Source organism: Monodelphis domestica, chromosome 4 (genome assembly GCF_027887165.1).
Source record: "Monodelphis domestica isolate mMonDom1 chromosome 4, mMonDom1.pri, whole genome shotgun sequence".
Lineage (NCBI taxonomy): Eukaryota > Metazoa > Chordata > Mammalia > Didelphimorphia > Didelphidae > Monodelphis > Monodelphis domestica.
Genome location: NC_077230.1, coordinates 99,005,962 through 99,025,151, shown reverse-complemented (window position 1 = coordinate 99,025,151; position 19,190 = coordinate 99,005,962). Strand labels below are relative to the sequence as shown.

The following is a 19,190-nucleotide window of genomic DNA, read 5'->3' as shown; positions in this document are numbered from 1 at the left end:
TAATTCCAGCTTTTGATAGTCATCTTTGTTGGTTCTTAACCTGAAGTATGAGAAACTTGTCAAAGAAGTTTAAGAATATTTGATAAACCATGTTATTCTATTGAAATATTCCAAAGTAATAGTTTAACTTTTAAAAAAGTGGATTAGAGAAAGAACAGTGGAAAGGCAAGAGCAGGGGTAGAAAAGGAGGGACCCCTAGAGTGCATTTTAAAATTTTGAAGGAGCCAATTGAATAAATAATGTCTACTGGCTAAAACCAAATGATTGGCGTTTGGACATGTAATCCTTTTCATACTAAATTAGAAAAAGTCAGCAAAAGTCTTCCAGTGAAAGATGAGTTCATTGAAATTGATCTCTGCAATGATTGGAAAGTCAATTAATTTCTAATCAATGAAGTTAGAAAAACTAGGGTATACCCTTGGAGAAGCATACATCCAAACTAAACATGATCACAAGACTTTATTTCTATTTATAACAATTTGTTCCTGACTGAGAATTCTTAGTCCTGTTCTCAATCAAATTCAAAGTAAACACACACACACACACACACACACACACACACACACACACACACACACTAGTGGCTAAATATGAAATCCTTTTTCAAAAACTGACTGAAAATAAATCTATTGGTTGACAAGAAACATAATCAAAGCATTCACTAATTTATCTGGCTTATTCAAATAACATTTAACAAATTTACCATACTAAAATATTATTTATGAAATGAAGCTTTAATGGAAGTTAATTTTATTTTATATTTTTGTGCATTTTTATTTTACTAAGCATCTATATGATAAACCACATTGAATAAGGGGTAAAGGGATGTACTGAAACCTAAAGGGTACAAGCACTCAAAAAATTGAGAATTCCAGGAATAGAGGATAATTTGCTAAAATGAGAGTTGAGACTAGGGTTCAAATATTAAAATTTGTGTGAAATAAACCAACATAAACTATTAGTATTTCTATATGTTACTAACAAAGTCTAGCAGCAAGAGATAGAAAAAGAAATTCCATTTAAAATAATGGTAGACAATAAAAAATACTTGAGAGTCCATATGCCAAAACAAACCTACAAATTATATGAGCACAATTACAAAACATTTTTCACACAAATAAAGTCAAATCTGAACCACTAGAAAAATACTAATAACTCATGTATAGGTCAAGTCAATATAATAAAGATGACAATTATATCTAAATTAATTTGGTATTCAGTGCATACAAAACTATCAAAAATATTTTATAGAGTTAGAAAAAATAAAATTAATATGGAAGAAAAAAGTCAAGAATATCAAGGGCACTTATAGGAAAAAAAATTGTGAAGGAAGGTAGACTAATAGAATCAAATCTCAACATGTATTACAAAGCAGTATGAATCAAAACTATCTGGTACTGGCTAAGAGATTGAATGGTGGATCAGTGGAATGGAATGAGTATATAATATACTGTAGGCCATGACCATAGGGGAGAAACCCCTGCCTGAAGCATGGCAGCAACCCCTCTACATCTATGCAACTTCCTCACAAAGGACTGGCTCTAAGTGCTGCCGGCCAGGCCCTGGGAATTTTGTTTAATGGGTATTTTTTTCCAGGTAATTCTTTTCTGTACTTTCATTTCCAGTCTGCCTTTCCAAGTGGGGGAAAAATACAAAAATTTAAGAATAACACTGGGGGGGGGGGGAACAGAATGGGGAGGGGAATAGAATGGCGGGGGGAAGGGTTTCCAAATTCCTAAGATTCAGTTTGGATGGAGCTCAGGATAATTTGCAGAACATTTTACAGTTTTTTAAAATCAGAATTTAATTTGCATGGCAGATTCATAGCAATTTGCATCTTTCATTTTCCAGATAATCTGGAGATTAGCATTTGATCATTTTTTTCAACAAGTATAGAGATTTTGTTCCTTTTTATGTCTAACCCTTGTCCAAATATTTGTTCAAGCCTCCCCCAAAGGAAAATAAGATGTCAGTTTAAATCTCTGTATGTGTTTGTTCTGAGTTCTGTGCTCAAGATAGCTGCCCCTCCCTCCAATCTCTTTCAACTGTCAGTTGACTGTTGATAATGGAGTCTTGTTCTTTGTCCAGCTAACTGGGGTGCCAATCTGTAATATATGACCAGAAGGAGGTCACACACACTCTGGGGAACTGGAGAGAGAGGGTGAGAGAACTAAAGAAATGGAGAGAGGGAAGAGATTGATCCTCTTCTCTCTTCCCCTTGGAGAAGATAGCACAATTTTTCTTCAAGAGGAACAGAAAATGTCTCCTCAGGGATTGGCTCTGGGAGATAGAGGTTAAGGACTGGAGGAGAAAGTCTTAGAGAAATGACCCACTGCCTCCTTTCTTGATCTTAGCTATTGCTGAGAGGCACGTAAATTTCCTGCCTCTGGATCCTCCCAATATCCCAACTGCTACCTTTCCCTTTGAGACTTAATTCATTCCCCAGCCCTGGTCTTGAATCAGTTCTCCCTTTTGGGTAATGGGATGATTCTCCCCAAATCTTCAGTCTCCTTCTTTGATATCAGCAAGCAGGAAGACCTGATCTAAATGGTGACACTTTATTCTTGAGAACACACAGGGCAGGGAGAGTGAGGGTGTTGGGTGAGGAAAGAGGGAGATAGGAATCCCTACAGATTAGCAACTGGCCCTCCCCCCAATTCCTGAGGGGTTCAGGCTGTCTGCCTGACCTTCCTTTTGGTCAATTGTTGGGTTTGTCCTTCCTTCCAAGCTAATCTGGCTATGAGTTGAAGTTCAGGACAATTTGGGGAAAGAGGTCTCAGTAGACAGCTTTTTATAAAGTCCCAGTCTACTTTTGTCTTCAGCTGGAAACAGAGGGCTATATAGGGGTTCCCTGGAAGGTAGTCAGTGTCCAGAGGGATCCTCTGTCTCAGAGGTCCTCCTCTCAGACCGTCCACTCCAGGAGAGCTGACCAGAAGAAAGCTGGCAGTTTTGAATTTTCTCAGCTCCTCTATTCCTTCCTGGAATCTTGAGTCTTCCTTGCCCTTTCTCCACTTGGGCTGTTCCTTTGCATTGTTGGATCTGATTTTTTTCTCTCCTTTTCTAACTTCTCTCTTACATGAACAAATATATTTATAATAGCTCTTTGTGGAAATTCAGGAAATGCAGGATGAATTCAGAAAAACATGGGAAGATTTAAATGAACGGAGGCAACATGAGATGAACAGAGCAAGAAGAAAATTGTTTATAGTAATAGAACTATTTTATGATAATCAACTGTGAATGACTTAGCTGTTTTCAGCAATACAATGATCCAAGATAACACCAAAGGATTCATGATGAAAAATGCTAACCACCTCCAGAGAAAGAACTGATGAAGTTTGAATACAGAAGGAAATATGTTATTTTTTTACTTTCTTATTTTTTGTGCTTTTTGTGTCTATATTTTCTTTTACAACATAACTAATATGGAAACGTATTTTTCATGACTACACATGTATAACTTATATCAAATTGCTTGCCTTCTCAATGAGGGGTTAGGAGAGATCGAGAGGGAGAAAATTCAGAATACAACATTTAAAAAATGAATGTTAAAATTGTTTTTTACATGTAATTTGAAAAAAATCATGAAAGAAAGAATCAAGTTAAAATCAGTAGAGAAGTATAATAAATTTGCGGGGGGGATGATGTATGACTTTGGGAAAAACCACTTAACTTTGCAGATCTCAGTTTCCTTATTTGTAAAATGGGGGTAATTGTACTACATTGTTTGCCTCATAGAGTGTGATGAGGAAAGTGATTTGCAAATCTTAGAATGCCATATAAATATAAGGCATTATTAAGAACCAAGGGCTTCAGAAACTGGGAAATGGCTAAGTTGTACTACATGAATATAATGGAATAATTCTATGCTGTATGAAAAAATGAATATGATGAATATGGAGCTTAGGAAGACTTAGATGAACTGATGCAAAGTGAGGTAAACAGAAACACTAAAACAACATAATGACTAAAACAATGGAAACAGAGAGAAAAATAATAAATCAAATAAACTTGAATGATGTAGAAGTACAATGACCAATCTTGGCCAGAAGTAAGAGATATGAAAACATACCTCCCTCCCAGCTTATCCTCCATCTGCAATGACTAAAAAATGCTAACCATCATCTGAACCTTCAGTGAGTCATAATCTTTTTGCTGATGGAAAGTCTTGCCTTGATGTTGAAGGCTACTAAATAATCAGGGTGTTGGTTGCCAAAAGGGTGGATGTGGCAATTTCTTAATAAAAGACAACAATGAAGTTTGCTACATTGATGGACTCTTCCTTTCATGAAAGTTTCTTTGTAATGCGTGATGCTGTTTGATAGCATTTCACCCACAGTAAGCTTCTTTCAAAAGTGGAGTCAATCCCCTCAAACCCTGCCATTACTTTATCAACTCAGTTTATATAATATTCTTCAATATTGTTGTGTTTCAGAGAATATGGAGGCCTGGCAGATTGAGAGAGATGGGATAAGAATAGGCTGGATGGAGCAGTCAGGACATACACAATATTTATTGATTAAGTTGGCCATCTTACATGGGTATGATTCTTGGCTCTCTAAAACAATTACAATAGTAACTTCAAAGATCACTAATCACAGATTGCCATAAAAGACATAATAATGAAGAAATATGAGATATTTCAAGAATTATTATAATGAGAAATGTCGTGAGTATATGCTATTTGTAGCAGTCCACCCCTAGCTATGGGCAAGGGAAACAGTTAGTATATACAGAGTGGCTTAGAAGAGAGCATGCTCAGTCTTGCGCATGGCTAGGAAAGCCTCTGACCCTTGATCCCAGCTTTCCCCAGGTGAGGCGGGAAAACAGGTTTCTTTGTGTTCACCTGGCTAAGAGAAACCACACCTATGCCTTGTTGTAATTTACTATTACCCAATGGCAATATACTATGTAAGTCATCAATATGTATTGTGCATATTATCATATCAAAGACATTAAAAGCAAGGGCCACAGCAAGCTCCGCCCTCTCTTCCTCTCTTGGATCTCAGCTCTCACTGATGTCTATCCTTGCTGGAGCTTGGCCAGAGGCCAATTTAATTCCTTTCCTTATCTACCTCTCCCACCTGGGACCTGGCTTTTGGCCAGGCACTCTCTTTTCTCTATCATGTCTCCGACCTGTGTGGTATTAATTGTGGATCTCAGGATGGATCATGCCTCTGCGACATCCTAAGATTGCCTGGTTTCTGACTCATTTCTGCCACCTCATATCTATAACTTGGCTCCACCACACCCCTCGGGGTATCCGAAACGTCTATCCTTTTTCTATCTTTCTACCTTGTGGCTTTTCGCTGGCCGAGAAAGCCACACTATTGGAAAAATGGAGTTGATAGACTAGCTCAATACAGGATTGCCACAATTCTTCAATTGGTAAAAAAATCCAACAATTGCAAAACTCAATAAAATGAGGTATGTCTTCACTAATTGGAGAGATCAATCAAATGTCTATCAAACTGCATGTCACAGTCTGAAACAAAGAGGCTTTCTTCATCATTTGCTTTTCCAATGTTTGGAGTTACTTTGAGCCATTTTGCAGTTTTTAAAACTCACTAGAAGAAGATCTTATAGTCTATAGGGAATGTCTCTTGTATTTGAAATGTGTTTTAGACAACTCCATGTCAGTGGGAAACAATTATGAAGAACATGCATCACCTTGTTTCATGCCATGTTTAATGCTAATTAACAAAGAACTATTGAAGAACACCTCTGCTATGGCATCTATCAAGAAATCTTGTATGATGTTAATATCTATGAAAGATTTCTTTTTGGAGGAGAACATTTAAGGGTTCTATTTATTCTATCAAATAAAAATGTTTTTAACTAATCAACAAATAATAAGCACAATGGGATCTTGCATTATGTATATACCTTTCAGTAAATTGTATGACTAAAATGTAGTGTCATAAAATATTTTAAGCAAAGAAATCCTTGATATGTGTATAATTAATCTAAGAAAATGTATATAGAGATGGAAAAGTAGGTATGTAGTCAGAGGCAATTGCTGTCCTCTTGAGTATTGCTTTTTACAGTAGGAATAATGTGATTTTTTTGGCCATCCATTATTTTTTGCTTTTCAGGTACATTAAGAATTAATTCCTCAGTTCACTCAAAGTTGTATTATTCTAGCACAGAACTCTTTTGTCTCTTCTTAGTTTCTTTTTGTTATTCTTCCCATCTTTGTTTTCTTTACATACCTTCTGCATCCTCATATGGCAAGCACACTGGGCCCAGTGATGATAAACCAGATATGGTGATTCCATTTTCACAGATTGCAAAAACAGTTTGATGGGAAAATGTTGAAAAACCTTTCACATTTTTTCTCTGTATTCTTTCCTTCCAGCTTCATCTTTATATGCTCTTGAAATGATCTGACTTAATTGGGTCTCACATCAAGCTTTCTGCAAATTTGTTCTGCCATGCCCCACCCCCACCCCCACTCCTGGCTGTTTTATGAAGCAATAAAGCTCACAACGTTTTTAAACGATTTATCATAATTGTTTCATTCATTTATGAACTGTTGGACATTTAGGTAGTTTCCAGTTTCTTCGTTTTATAAGCAATGCTAACATTTACATATATGTACATAAAGACACAAATAAACACACACACACACACACAAATCTTGCACTTAGGTGAAAGATATAGAGGAGACAAAATCTCATTGTGCTAATTGTTAGTTAGGAAAGGAACTTTATTTGGTTTTACCAAATGCTTTCTTGAAGGCTCTCTTCCAAAAACGTATCTGCCAAAAATACATTATCAGCATCATCAGTGTTGACAACTCTGAAATATACCTCTCTTGTACTAATAACTTCCTGTTGATCACTTCAATCTCACATCTCCAACTGCCTTTTGGGCATCTCAAATTGGATATCTAGCAGATATTTTAAACCCCACTGTACAAAACCAAACTCATTATCTTTCTCCCTAAACTAGACCTGTTCCTGCCTTCCCTTTTACTGCTAAGGGTATCATCATCCTCCCAGTTCTCAAGGCTCACAGCCTAGATATCATCTCCAACTCCTCACCTCAAATTTCTTCCCATTCCAATCTATTTATCCATTCAGCCACCAAAGTATTTTTCCTAAAGCACAGACCTGACCACATCACCTCCTCTACTCAGAAAGCTCTACTTGAATCCCTACTACCATCAGGATCAAATAGAATATCCTCTGTTTGATGTTCAAAGTCCTTCATAACCTAGTCCCCTTCTACCTTTTTAGTCTTCTTACATCTTAATCCTTTCTATTTATTCTTTAATCATGAACAAGACACTCCATCTCTCAGCTTTAACCATTTTTTTCTGGCTTGTCCCCCATGCCTGGAGTGCTCTTCCTCCTAATCTCCACCTACTGCCTTCCCTAGCTTCCTTGTAGTACAAACTAAAATGCTATCTCTTCTTTTTTCTTTTCTTTTCTTTTCTTTCCTTTTCTTTTCTTTTCTTTCCTTTTCTTTTCTTTTCTTTTCTTTTCTTTTCTTTTCTTTTCTTTTCTTTTCTTTTCTTTTCTTTTCTTTTCTTTTCTTTTCTTTTCTTCATTTCTCTTCCTTCCTTCCTTCCTTCCTTCCTTCCTTCCTTCCTTCCTTCCTTCCTTCCTTCCTTCCTTCCTTCCTTCCTTCCTTCCTTCTTACCTTCTGCCTTAAAACTGATACTAAGTATCACTTCCAAAAAAGAAGAGTGGTAAAGGCTTTGCAATTTTGGTTCAGGGTCACACACCTAGGCAGTATCTGAAGTCAGATTTGAATCTTCCATCTCTAAACCTGGCTCTAGTCCAGTCTCTCTCAGGCAGAACCACACTGGTAGCAGCATCTAGACTGTAGAACAGTGGTTCTCAACCTTTCTAATGCCATGACCCCACAATACAGTTCCTCATGTTGCAGTGACCCCAAACCAAAAAAATTATTTTGGTGGCTACTTCAAAACTATAATTTTGCTACAGTTATGATTCGGAATGTAAATACCTGATATGCATTAGGTACTCTCATTGCTACAAATTGAGAGGTTGAGAACCGCTGCTGTAGAGAGACATGGCCAAACAGAGCCTTCCCACCCAGTGTTCAGGAGTGTAGAGGAATAGCCTTAGAATAAAGTTCCACAGTAGGAGATGAGGCTAGAGAGATGAGTAAAAAGAAGAAAACCTCAATGAAGAAATAATATGGGTTAAGAGAAGTCCAAAAAGTAAATCCAAAAGAAGAGAATAATGTTCTATATCAATAAAAGAGAAACCTCAAAGAAAAGAAAGCCTCAACCACAGAAACTCTAAAATTTGCTAGGAAAAAAATGATGCAGTTGATTTTAAAAATTGAAATCAGATCTGTTGACACAAAGGAATTGAAAGAAGAATAAATAGCTTGGAACAGAAGTTGGAAGTTTTTATCCAATCAATGAGCTTTCTTAAAAAGAAAATGGAGCAACTGAACTCAATGATTCCATGACATAAAAAATATTAGAATAATTAAAAGGAGGGGCAATTCATGACTCAATGGATGGAAAGCCACATCCAGAGATGAGAGGCCCTGGGTTCAAATCTAGCCGCAGATACTTCCCAGATGTGTGACCCTGTGCAAGTCACATATCCCCCATTGCATAGCTGTTACCACTTTTTTGTCTTTAAACCAATACACAATATTGATTCCAATATGGAATCTATAAATTAAAAGTCTAAAAATTAAAAGAATATATAAAGTTTCCATAATCAAAAGCAATTTAACTGGAAAAGAACCTGAGAAGCATACTTTATTAATCGCATTTTCTGAAAACCATGACCTAAAAACCAAGACATCTGTTCTGAGAAATGATCAAAGAAAACTGTCTAAATCCATTAGAATCAGAGAACAAGTCCAAATGGTAAAAAGTCACCAGTCAACTCTAAACGCAATCTCTGACCAAAAACACCCCTAAATATCAAAGCCAATATACAGAGCTTCCAGGTTAAAACAAATAACACATATACATAGGCAGACACACACAAATATATTACAAGATAGCAAGAGTTCACATGCAAAGGAACCAGAATTTCTATAATAATGATATTGTAAAGAAAAACAGATTTTAAAGACTCAATAACTCTGATTAATCCAGTGACCAATCATAACTCCAGAGCAGCAATGATGAAGCATGACATCCACTTCCTGACAAAGAGATGACAAATTCAAGTTGCAGAGTGACACATATTCTGAGATATAACTAATGTCTGAATTTGTTTTTCTTAACTCTATTTGTAATAAAGATTTTCTTTTTTTCTTAGTGGTTGACAGGAGGCTGGAGGGTAGAGGGAAGAAAAGAGCTAGGGATATGGTTGCCAAAAAAGAAAAAAAAAGAATAAGTCATTATTCTTTGAAAGAAGGCCATTAAAAACATGCTTTTTGAATGCATAAAAGAAATCAGAAGGAATCACAGACAAATAGGAAATCTTTGGAAGTAACATTATATACTTTAAAAGTACCATTGGCAGAATGACAGAGAAGGGGAAAAAGAGTGAAAAAAGAATCTCTTAATTTTTAGACTCGTGAAAAACTTCAATTTGACTAATGGTACTCTAAATGTGTGATCCTTATTCTATGACCAGTGAATGAACATATTTCTAGAAGAGCTGAATCATATCAATCTCAATTTTCTTGCTATACAAGGAACAAACTAAAAGAAGGAGGTTACAACTAAATGGAAGAATGGTTCATGAATATTCTGTGAAAAGGTAAAAAAGAATCGGTGGAGTGAGTTTTATTTTATGTCCAGAAACTACAAGTATTATTATTTCATGGAAAATTTCATTCATCATATGTTATAATGCCAATGAAAATTATTTGCAAAAACACTACTATGAAAATAATTAAGCTTATTGGTTGTTGAGAATGAAGTAGTAGAAAATTTCTGTGAAGAATTAAAAAAAACTTCTGTCAAAAAAACATATATACTTGATATTTGATGACTTTAATACAACAGGAGAAAAAAGATAAGATGGGTAGAAATATATGGAAAAGTATGATTCAGGAAAAAATTCGAGCGATCTCAAACATATAAATTACATGGAAACCTCAGACCTCTGAATTACGAACACTCTATAGCAAAAGAAAAGAACTGATAAATTCTGGATTTGGTAAAACCAAATAATACCATAAAGAATGAAATACGGCAGCTATTTCAGTTGGTAGAAAGTCAGGCCTAGAGATGGGAGGTTCTGGGTTCAAATTTGGTCTCAGACATGTCCTAACTATGGGATCCTGAGCAAGTCACTTAACCTAATTACTTAGCCTTTACCACTCTTTTGCCTTGGAACCAATACTTAGTATAAATTCTAAGACACAAGGGAAAGTTTTTTTTTAAAAGAATGAAATTAATTTTTTTTATTTTAAGAGAAAGGAAAAGACTTGGAATTGATGTAGGCGTTATCCTTGAGTCAGCTCTGTGTGTTGTCAAACTGTCAACCCCTCAGAGCTAAGATCAGACTTTGCAGAAAACAGTAAGAAGAAAAAATTTTAAAAGAGACGATACAATTAAAATAATTGAACCCTTAATTATTTAAATAAGTACAGTCAGTTCTGCTATAAAGTGACATGTTCCTAAAAAATCACTGTTAAACAAAATTACACAACAAAAACTTCAGAGCTCATGGGGGAAATGAGGTTAGAGGAACAACACTTAAAAACTCCATCAATGACATATTGGTAGCACAATTTCTTACATGTTAGATACTTAACAAGTAAATAAATTCTATAATAAATGGTAGCAACAACTGCAACCCAATCCTCATAGGACTTAGACTGGCAATGCCTACAGCTACAGAGGAGAGGGCAGTTTTAACAGTCACAATTCTAGGACTCATTCAACTTGGGAAGTTAAATGAGTGTTTTTTTTTTAATATAAAAGATGCACCACTGCAAAAGAATAGTAAAACATAACCCTGTAGTAACATATGTAAAATGAGCTGGTCAATGTTCAAGTATATATGTATGACTGTGTATGTTTCATATATAGTCCCTAAAAGGCTTGTTGCAGCTTGGTGCAGTATTATGTGTTTTTTTTTTTTTAACCCTTACCTTCCTTCTTGGAGTCAATACTGTGTATTGGCTCCAAGGCAGAAGAGTGGTAAGGGCTAGGCAATGGGGGTCAAGTGACTTGCCCAGGGTCACACAGCTGGGAAGTGTCTAAGGCCAGATTTGAACCCAGGACCTCCCATCTCTAGGCCTGACTCTCAATCCACTGAGCTACCCAGTTGCCCCCAGTATTATGTGCTCTTGATGTTTCTTATAGATAAAATTTAACATAAGGAAACTTGACATTCATTTTGCGCTCAATTTATTCCTAAATATTAATTCTGTTGGAACAAATTCATGTTTCCAAAATAAGCATTACAGCAGAAATGACTGTAATTAAAAGTCAAAAATGACAGTGACACAATGTAATAATTTAATCTAAAGATTCTAAGCAATGTATTCAATGCCATTCCAATTAAGTTACCAAAATTTACTTTATTGAGCTCAAAAAATAATAACAAAATTCATTTGGAGAATTAAAAAATTAAAATATGAGAAGAATTAATTTTTTAAAGTAAAGGAAGGTCTAGCAGTACCAGATTTTAAATTGTATTATAAAGCAGTAATTATCAAAACTCTTTTTTATTGGTGAAGAAATAGAAAGGCAAATTAGTGTAATAGGACAGACATCCAAAAAACAGCAGGACATGATTATAGTAACCTTGTATTTGACAAAATTAAAGATCTAGCTTTTTGGGATAAGATCAATGTTTGGAAAATTGTTGGGACTACTGGAAAGCAGTTTGACAGAAACTAGGTATAGACCAATATCTTATACTCTTCACTAAGATTCAAATGGATATGTGACCTAGATATAAAAGTAGATATAAAAAAAAAAGTTTTAAGCCATGTAAATTAACTATCACTAAAAGACAAAAAAAGACAGAAAGCATCTTGGTCAGCAATTATCTTAGAAAAATGACTGCCAAAGGCAACACCGACTTAGAATATTAACTCTTTTGTATGTCTTATGAAAGATGATGGATAATTATGAACAATTTCATAAAGTAGAGAGAAGAAATGGGGGGTCAAAACTAATTTTAAAAAAGCTTGGCAAGATATCTAAACTAATAAAGTCATCTCAAAGGCATCTAAAAAAAATGGAAGGGGAAAAGGATTTACAAAACCATTTCAATGAACTGTTTTCTCCATCATAGTGGAAATATCACATTTGGAACATCACATAAAGTCCTTAAGAAGATTGTAGAAGAAATAGAAACAGTACTAAAGAGAACAAAGAAGAGAAAAGCAGCTGAATTGGACCAACTATATTAAGAGGAGTTATGCTGAAAGAGACAGCTGCAAGGTCATTGAAGGATTGATATATAAGGTATCTGAAGAAGAGTAATATACAAAAGATATGGAAGAAATCTTGGTCCTTGTTAATACTCAAAAAAGGTGACAGAAAATAGCAAAACCTATGTTCCTACCCTTCACACAAATTGAGGGCATTCTTGATGAGAATATTAGCATGGAACAAATAAGATTTAGAAAGTGATATTTAACTATGGACCACAACTTTATAGTTTGACAATAGGAAGTATTAGAAAATATTTTGTGCTTATTGTTTGCTGAATACAGAAAAATATTTTATTTAGTTGACAAAAATCTTTACAATCTCTTTTACAGTCAGCTGTCTCCCTTTCATTTTTCAAGATCACCCAGGAATCCTGGATGCTTTTAAGCAATAAGAGAAATAGCTCTGTTCGTTAACCCTTTGATAATAAATATCAATTGAGTTATATAGCTTGAAGATACAAGCTCACTAAAGGTACTCTCCACTATATTGGAATAGATCCAACATATAGTTGAGCTCAAGAGGGACTCTTTATGGATGATGAAGTCCTCCAAACTATCCTATTTGTGGATGACAAGGTGCTAATTATATCAAGCCCTAGTCCACAGAACAGCTTTCTGGAAAAGATGTGTAATCACTCAAAAAGCTGTATCATATCTCTTTAAACATCCCACATCATGATTCCTCCAATCCTTTCTGCTAAAGACCTTGCTTAATTCTTCACTGAAAAAATGGATTCCATTCACCAAGAGCTTCCTCTTTTCTCCTCTTCACCTCACCTTATTCAGACACCTTCCCCTACTATTTCTTCCTTCACTCTTCTATCAGATCAAGGGATAAACCCCTCTCCTTGGACCCTTGATCACAATCTCTTTCATTATTTGCATCAGATTGCCCCAATTTTTATCCTTACTTTCTTTTTTATCATTAATTCTTATCTAACTGGCTCCTTCCCCACTGCCTACAGACATGCTGGGTTTCACCATCATAAAAAGTATCCCACTCAATTTGATTATTAAGAAATGGAAAAGTGTGAGAGATGTCGATGAGGTTAACATGAGAAAGAGAATCTCTGCTCTGGAGATATTGCTTTTTTTTTCTTTTTAAGTGTTCAAATTCAACCTTCAGTTTTCAAAGGCATCTTGTTTATCTTTGCTTCCTTTTGTTATCTGATTTTTAAAAAAAAAAGATGACTCAAAGACCATCTTTTTATTCCCTTCTCTCTCTCTCTCTGTCTCTCTGCCTATCTCTGTTTCTGTCTCTCTCCCTACCTCTCTCTCTCCCTCTCTGTCTCTGTCTCTGTCTCTCTCTGTCTCTCTCTGTCTCTCTCTCTCTTTCTCTCTCTCTTCCTCTCCCTCTCTGTCTCTCTGTCTCTCCCTCTCTCCCTCTCCCACTCTCTCTCCCTCTCTCTCTCTTTCTCTCTCTCTCTCCTTCTCTGTCTCTCTCTCTGTGTCTCTTTCTGTCTCTGTCTCTCTCTCTCTTTCTCCTACCTTCTCCTTGCTCAGCTATCATCCCTCCCTTTTGGGGAAAAAATAAGAGAAATTATAATAACTAAGAAAATGAATTATATTGCAATATATTTTTTAAAAAGTGAAGAGGAAGAGAAGTCCTAGTTTACAACTTTGGGGAGCAAGCACATGGTTAGAAGATAGGGTGGATGGTCAGAGAACCAAAAGGAATAGTCTCAAGGAAACATTGCCAGATCTTATGGAATTGAAAAGGATAAGATGCTCAACAGTGTCAAATGCAGAAGATATGCAAAGAAAAATGAGCACTGAAAAAAGTTTTGGAAGTAGAAAATTCATTGGTAAAAACAGTCAACAAAAACAAACTGTAGGGGCAAGGAGGAAATTACCTTTTAGATATGTGGAAAAAGGAATAATTCATGACAAAGCAAGGGGTAGAAAGGAACAAAGAAAACAAAATGTATAATTTCAATTATAGAAAATTTTAAAGTTTTTTTCACCAGTAGTATTTTATTGTATTCTACCCCAATTATATGTAGAAACAATTTTTAACATTTGTTTTCTGACATTTTGCAATTCAAATTCTCTCCCTTCCTCTTTCCTGACATGGTAAGCAATTGGAAATGAGATGTACATGTGCTATGATGCAATACATATTTCTATTCATTGTGTGAAAAAAATTCAAAAGTTTTAAATGAAAAAGCCAATGAAAGTTAAAAGTAGCTGGAAAAATATTTGAAGCAAGTTTCTTTAATAATGGTATTGTGGGGGTCCAGTCAAGATAGCGGCTTAGAGAAAGCTAAAGTTCAGATCTCCTGAAACCCTTCCCTACCGAACTCAAACTATATGCTCCTAAGGCACCAAAATTCAAAACAAACAACAGCATAGACCCCGGGAATCCTCCTCCTGAATCTGGACCTAGACCAAAAGGTATGGCCCCCCCAAAAGCCAGAACATGAGATCACTCAGACCTAAGGGGTAGGCAGAAGGAAGGTCCCAGGACCCATCCCCCCAACCCAGAGCACTGAGTCTGAGGAAGCAAAGGGAACCTCAGAGCCTCAGGGCTGGCTATCCTGAAGGCCACTTCCTGAAAACAACCTGACCCAGTCGAGGGGGCACCCAGACAGCAGGGAAACAGAGAGAGACGGGGGAGCCTGCAGCCCCCTAGCTGGATCCTTCCATCCTAGTCTCATGGAAAGTCCCTGCCTCAGGGCATACTCAGTTCAACCCAGAGAAAGTGAATCTTATCAGGAGCCCTCAGAGCTCCAGGAAACCGTGGCTCCTCTCCCCTCAGAGTGCTGGCTCTCCTGGCCGGCTAAGGCACAGAAACAAACACCCCGGGGAAAGGGCCAAGCCAGGCTCAAAGCATGGAAGTAAGGCAATAGAGAAGCATCGGGAGGGAACTGAGGAGGGCAGTAACACAGAAACACCAACAATTCCTGGCTTCCCCAGGAAGACAGAACAACAACTGCATAGAACAGACAATCTGCCTAGGGCTAAAACCTCTGAACACCAGACAGAGATAAGAAAAGCTAGTCCTCCCCACTAAGATAGAGATGGCAAACTCCACAGAAGCACAAAAGCCCCAAAATTCCAAGAAAAACAAGAAGAAGGGGGCGACTTCGGACACATTTCAGGGAGCAAAAATACAAAATACAGAGGAGATAGAAGAGGAAACACAAGAAAATGCTCCGAAACCTTCCAAAGGAAATGGAAACTCTCCACAAACCCATGAAGAATTTGAATCAGAAAGGATAAAAAAGATGGAAGCCTTCTGGGAGGAAAAGTGGGAAATAATGCAAAAGAAATTCACACATCTACAAAACCAGTGTGACCAAACTGAAAAAGGAAAACCAGGCTTTAAATGTCAGAATTAGGCAACTCAAAGACAACAAGCAGGTAAAAGAGCAAGAATCAATAAAGCAAAGCCAAAAGATCAAGAAATTAGAAGAGAACATGAAATATCTCACTGACAAGGTGACAGACTTGGAAAATAGAGGAAGAAGAGATAATTTAAGAATAATTGGACTTCCAGAAAAGCCAGAAATAAACAGCAAACTCGACATCGTAATACAAGATATAATCAAAGAAAATTTCCCAGAGATTCTAGAACAAGGGGGCAATACAGCCACTGACAGAGCTCACAGAACACCCTCTACACTAAATCCCCAAAAGACAACTACCAGGAATGTAATTGCCAAATTCTAAAGCTCTCAAACAAAAGAAAAATCCTACAAGAAACCAGAAAAAGACAATTTAGGTATAAAGGAATGCCAATCAGGGTCACACAAGACCTTGCAAGTTCTACTCTGAATGACCATAAGGCATGGAACATGATTTTCAGAAAGGCAAGAGAGCTGGGTCTTCAACCAAGAATCAGCTATCCAGCAAAAGTGACTATATACTTCCAAGGGAAAGTATGGGCATTCAACAAAATAGAAGATTTCCAAGTTTTTGCAAAGAAAAGACCAGAGCTCTGTGGAAAGTTCGATATCGAAAATCAAAGAGCATGGAATACCTGAAAAGGTAAATATGAAGGAAAGGGAAGAGGAGAAAAATGTTATCTTCTTCTTTTACTCAAACTCTCTTCTATAAGGAATACATTTATATCAATCTATGTATACTAACATGTGGGGGAAATGTAATGTGTAAATAGGGGGAAAAGAAAGACCAAATAGAATAATCTTTCTCACACAAAGATTCACATGGGAAGGGGAGGGGAAGAAAACTCCTATAAGAAGGAGAGGAAGAGAGTTTTTACTTAAAACTTACTTTCAGGGAAATCAACTCTGAGAGGGAAGAACATCCAGATCCACTGGGATCTTGAATTCTATCTTACCCAACAAGGGAAGGGAGAAGGGAAAACCATGGGGGGAGAGGGTAGGGAACACAAAAAAAGGAGGGAAGAAGAGGGGGAAGGAGGAGGGAATAAAAAGGGAGGGACTAGAAAGGGAAACATATCAAGGGAGGGGACAAGGGGGCCTGATTTAAAGTAAATCACTGGACTAAAAGGTAGAGCTAAAGAATAAAGGTTAGAATTAGGGAAGGATATCAAAATGCCAGGGAGTCCAGAAGTGACAGTCATAACATTGAACGTGAATCGTATGAACTCACCCATAAAAGGCGGATGAATAGCAGAATGGATTAGAATCCAAAACCCTACCATATGTTGTCTTCAAGAAACACACATGAGGCGGGTTGACACCCACAAGGTCAGAATTAAAGGATGGAGTAAGACCTTCTGGGCCTCAACTGACAGAAAGAAGGCAGGAGTTGCAATCATGATATCTGATAAAGCCAAAGCAAAAATAGACCTGATCAAAAGGGATAGGGAAGGTAATTATATTTTGTTAAAAGGGACTTTAGATAATGTGGAAATATCAATAATCAACATGTATGCACCAAATAATAGAGCACCCAAATTTTTAATGGAGAAACTAGGAGAATTGAAGGAAGAAATAGACAGTAAAACCTTATTAGTGGGAGACTTAAACCAACCATTATCAAATTTAGATAAATCAAATAAAAAAATAAATAAGAAAGAGGTAAAAGAAGTGAATGAAATCTTAGAAAAATTAGAGTTAATAGACATATGGAGAAAAATAAATAGGGATAAAAAGGAATACACCTTCTCAGCACCACATGGTACATTCACAAAGATTGACCATACATTAGGTCACAGAAACATGGCACAACAAATGCAGAAAAGCAGAAATAATAAATGCAGGCTTTTCAGATCACAAGTCAATAAAAATAACGATCAGTAATGGTACATGGAAAACCAAATCAAAAACTAATTGGAAATTAAACAATATGATACTCCAAAATCGTTTAGTTAGAGAAGAAATCATAGAAACAATTAATAATTTCACCGAGGAAAATGACAATGGCGAGACATCCTTTCAAACATTTTGGGATGCAGCCAAAGCGGTAATCAGAGGTAAATTCATATCCCTGAGTGCATATATCAACAAACTAGGGAGAGCAGAGATCAATCAATTGGAAATGCAGATAAAAAAATCTCGAAAGCGATCAAATTAAAAAACCCCAGCAGAAAACCAAACTAGAAATCCTAAAAATTAAGGGAGAAATTAATAAAATCGAAAGTGATAGAACTATTGATTTAATAAATAAGACAAGAAGCTGGTACTTTGGAAAAAAACAAACAAAATAGACAAAGTACTGGTCAATCTAATCAAAAAAAGGAAAGAAGAAAAGCAAATTAACAGCATCAAAGACAAAAAGGGGGACATCACCTCCAATGAAGAGGAAATTAAGGCAATCATTAAAAATTACTTTGCCCAATTTTATGGCAATAAATACACCAATTTAGGTGATATGGATGAATATATACAAAAATACAAACTGCCTAGACTAACAGAAGAAGAAATAGAATTCTTAAATAATCCCATATCAGAAAATGAAATCCAACAAGCCATCAAAGAACTTCCTAAGAAAAAATCCCCAGGACCTGATGGATTCACCAGTGAATTCTATCAAACATTCAGAGAACAGTTAACCCCAATACTATATAAATTTTTTGACATAATAAGCAAAGAGGGAGTTCTACCAAACTCCTTTTATGACATAAACATGGTAGTAGTAGTAGTAGTAGTCTCTCGGTGATCGAGAATGACTATTGTCTTTGTGCAATTTCATCTACGGTGTACCCTCATGTGTCTTTGGAGTCCAAAGGCTGAGGCACACAATTTGTGGCACATGGGGCATGGGACGCCAGTTGTTACGGGAGGTGCGGTTGTGGCCTGGTGTCGGCGTTCACGCACAGCGGCAAGGCGTCGACATCGCTCATCTTCAAAGGTGGCGGCGGCATGGTTAATGTGGGTTTGCCAGCTGCTTCTGCCAGAGGCAGCGAGTTCTAGTTGCTTTGGTGTAATGCCAGCCCACTTCAAGTTTAACTTTATCTGATCCTTGAATCTTTTCTTCGGCTGGCCTTGTTCCTGAGTCCAGCTGACAGTTCACCATAGAATACCTGTCTTGGTATTCACTGTGGGTCCATGCGGATGATGTGTCCAGACCATCGTAGCTGGGTTTTGAGGACCAGGACTTCGACGCTGGTGGAGTTGGCTCTGTCGAGGACTTCCTGGTTGGTGATTCGGTCTTGCCATCGGATCCTCATGATTGACCGGAGAGAGCATTGGTGGAATTGCTCCAGCTGTTTCATGTGCTTCCAGTACAGTGTCCATGTTTCACAACCGTACAGGAGCGAGCTGAGGACCACTGCGTTATACACTTTGAGCTTCGTCGCAGTGTTTATACCTCTATGTTGGAGGACTTTGAAGCGCAGCCGCCCAAGTGCCTGGCTGGACTTTTGGATCCTGGCATTAATCTCGTGGTCTAGGGACCCGTCGTTGGCGATG

General features: G+C 36.9%; 1 protein-coding gene across 1 annotated transcript in view; it reads right to left on the bottom strand.

Annotated features, from left to right (window-relative positions):
- SLC35G2 (solute carrier family 35 member G2) overlaps nt 1-19,190 on the bottom strand; it is a 175,585-nt gene that overhangs the window by 67,111 nt on the left and 89,284 nt on the right. The window lies entirely within an intron of this gene.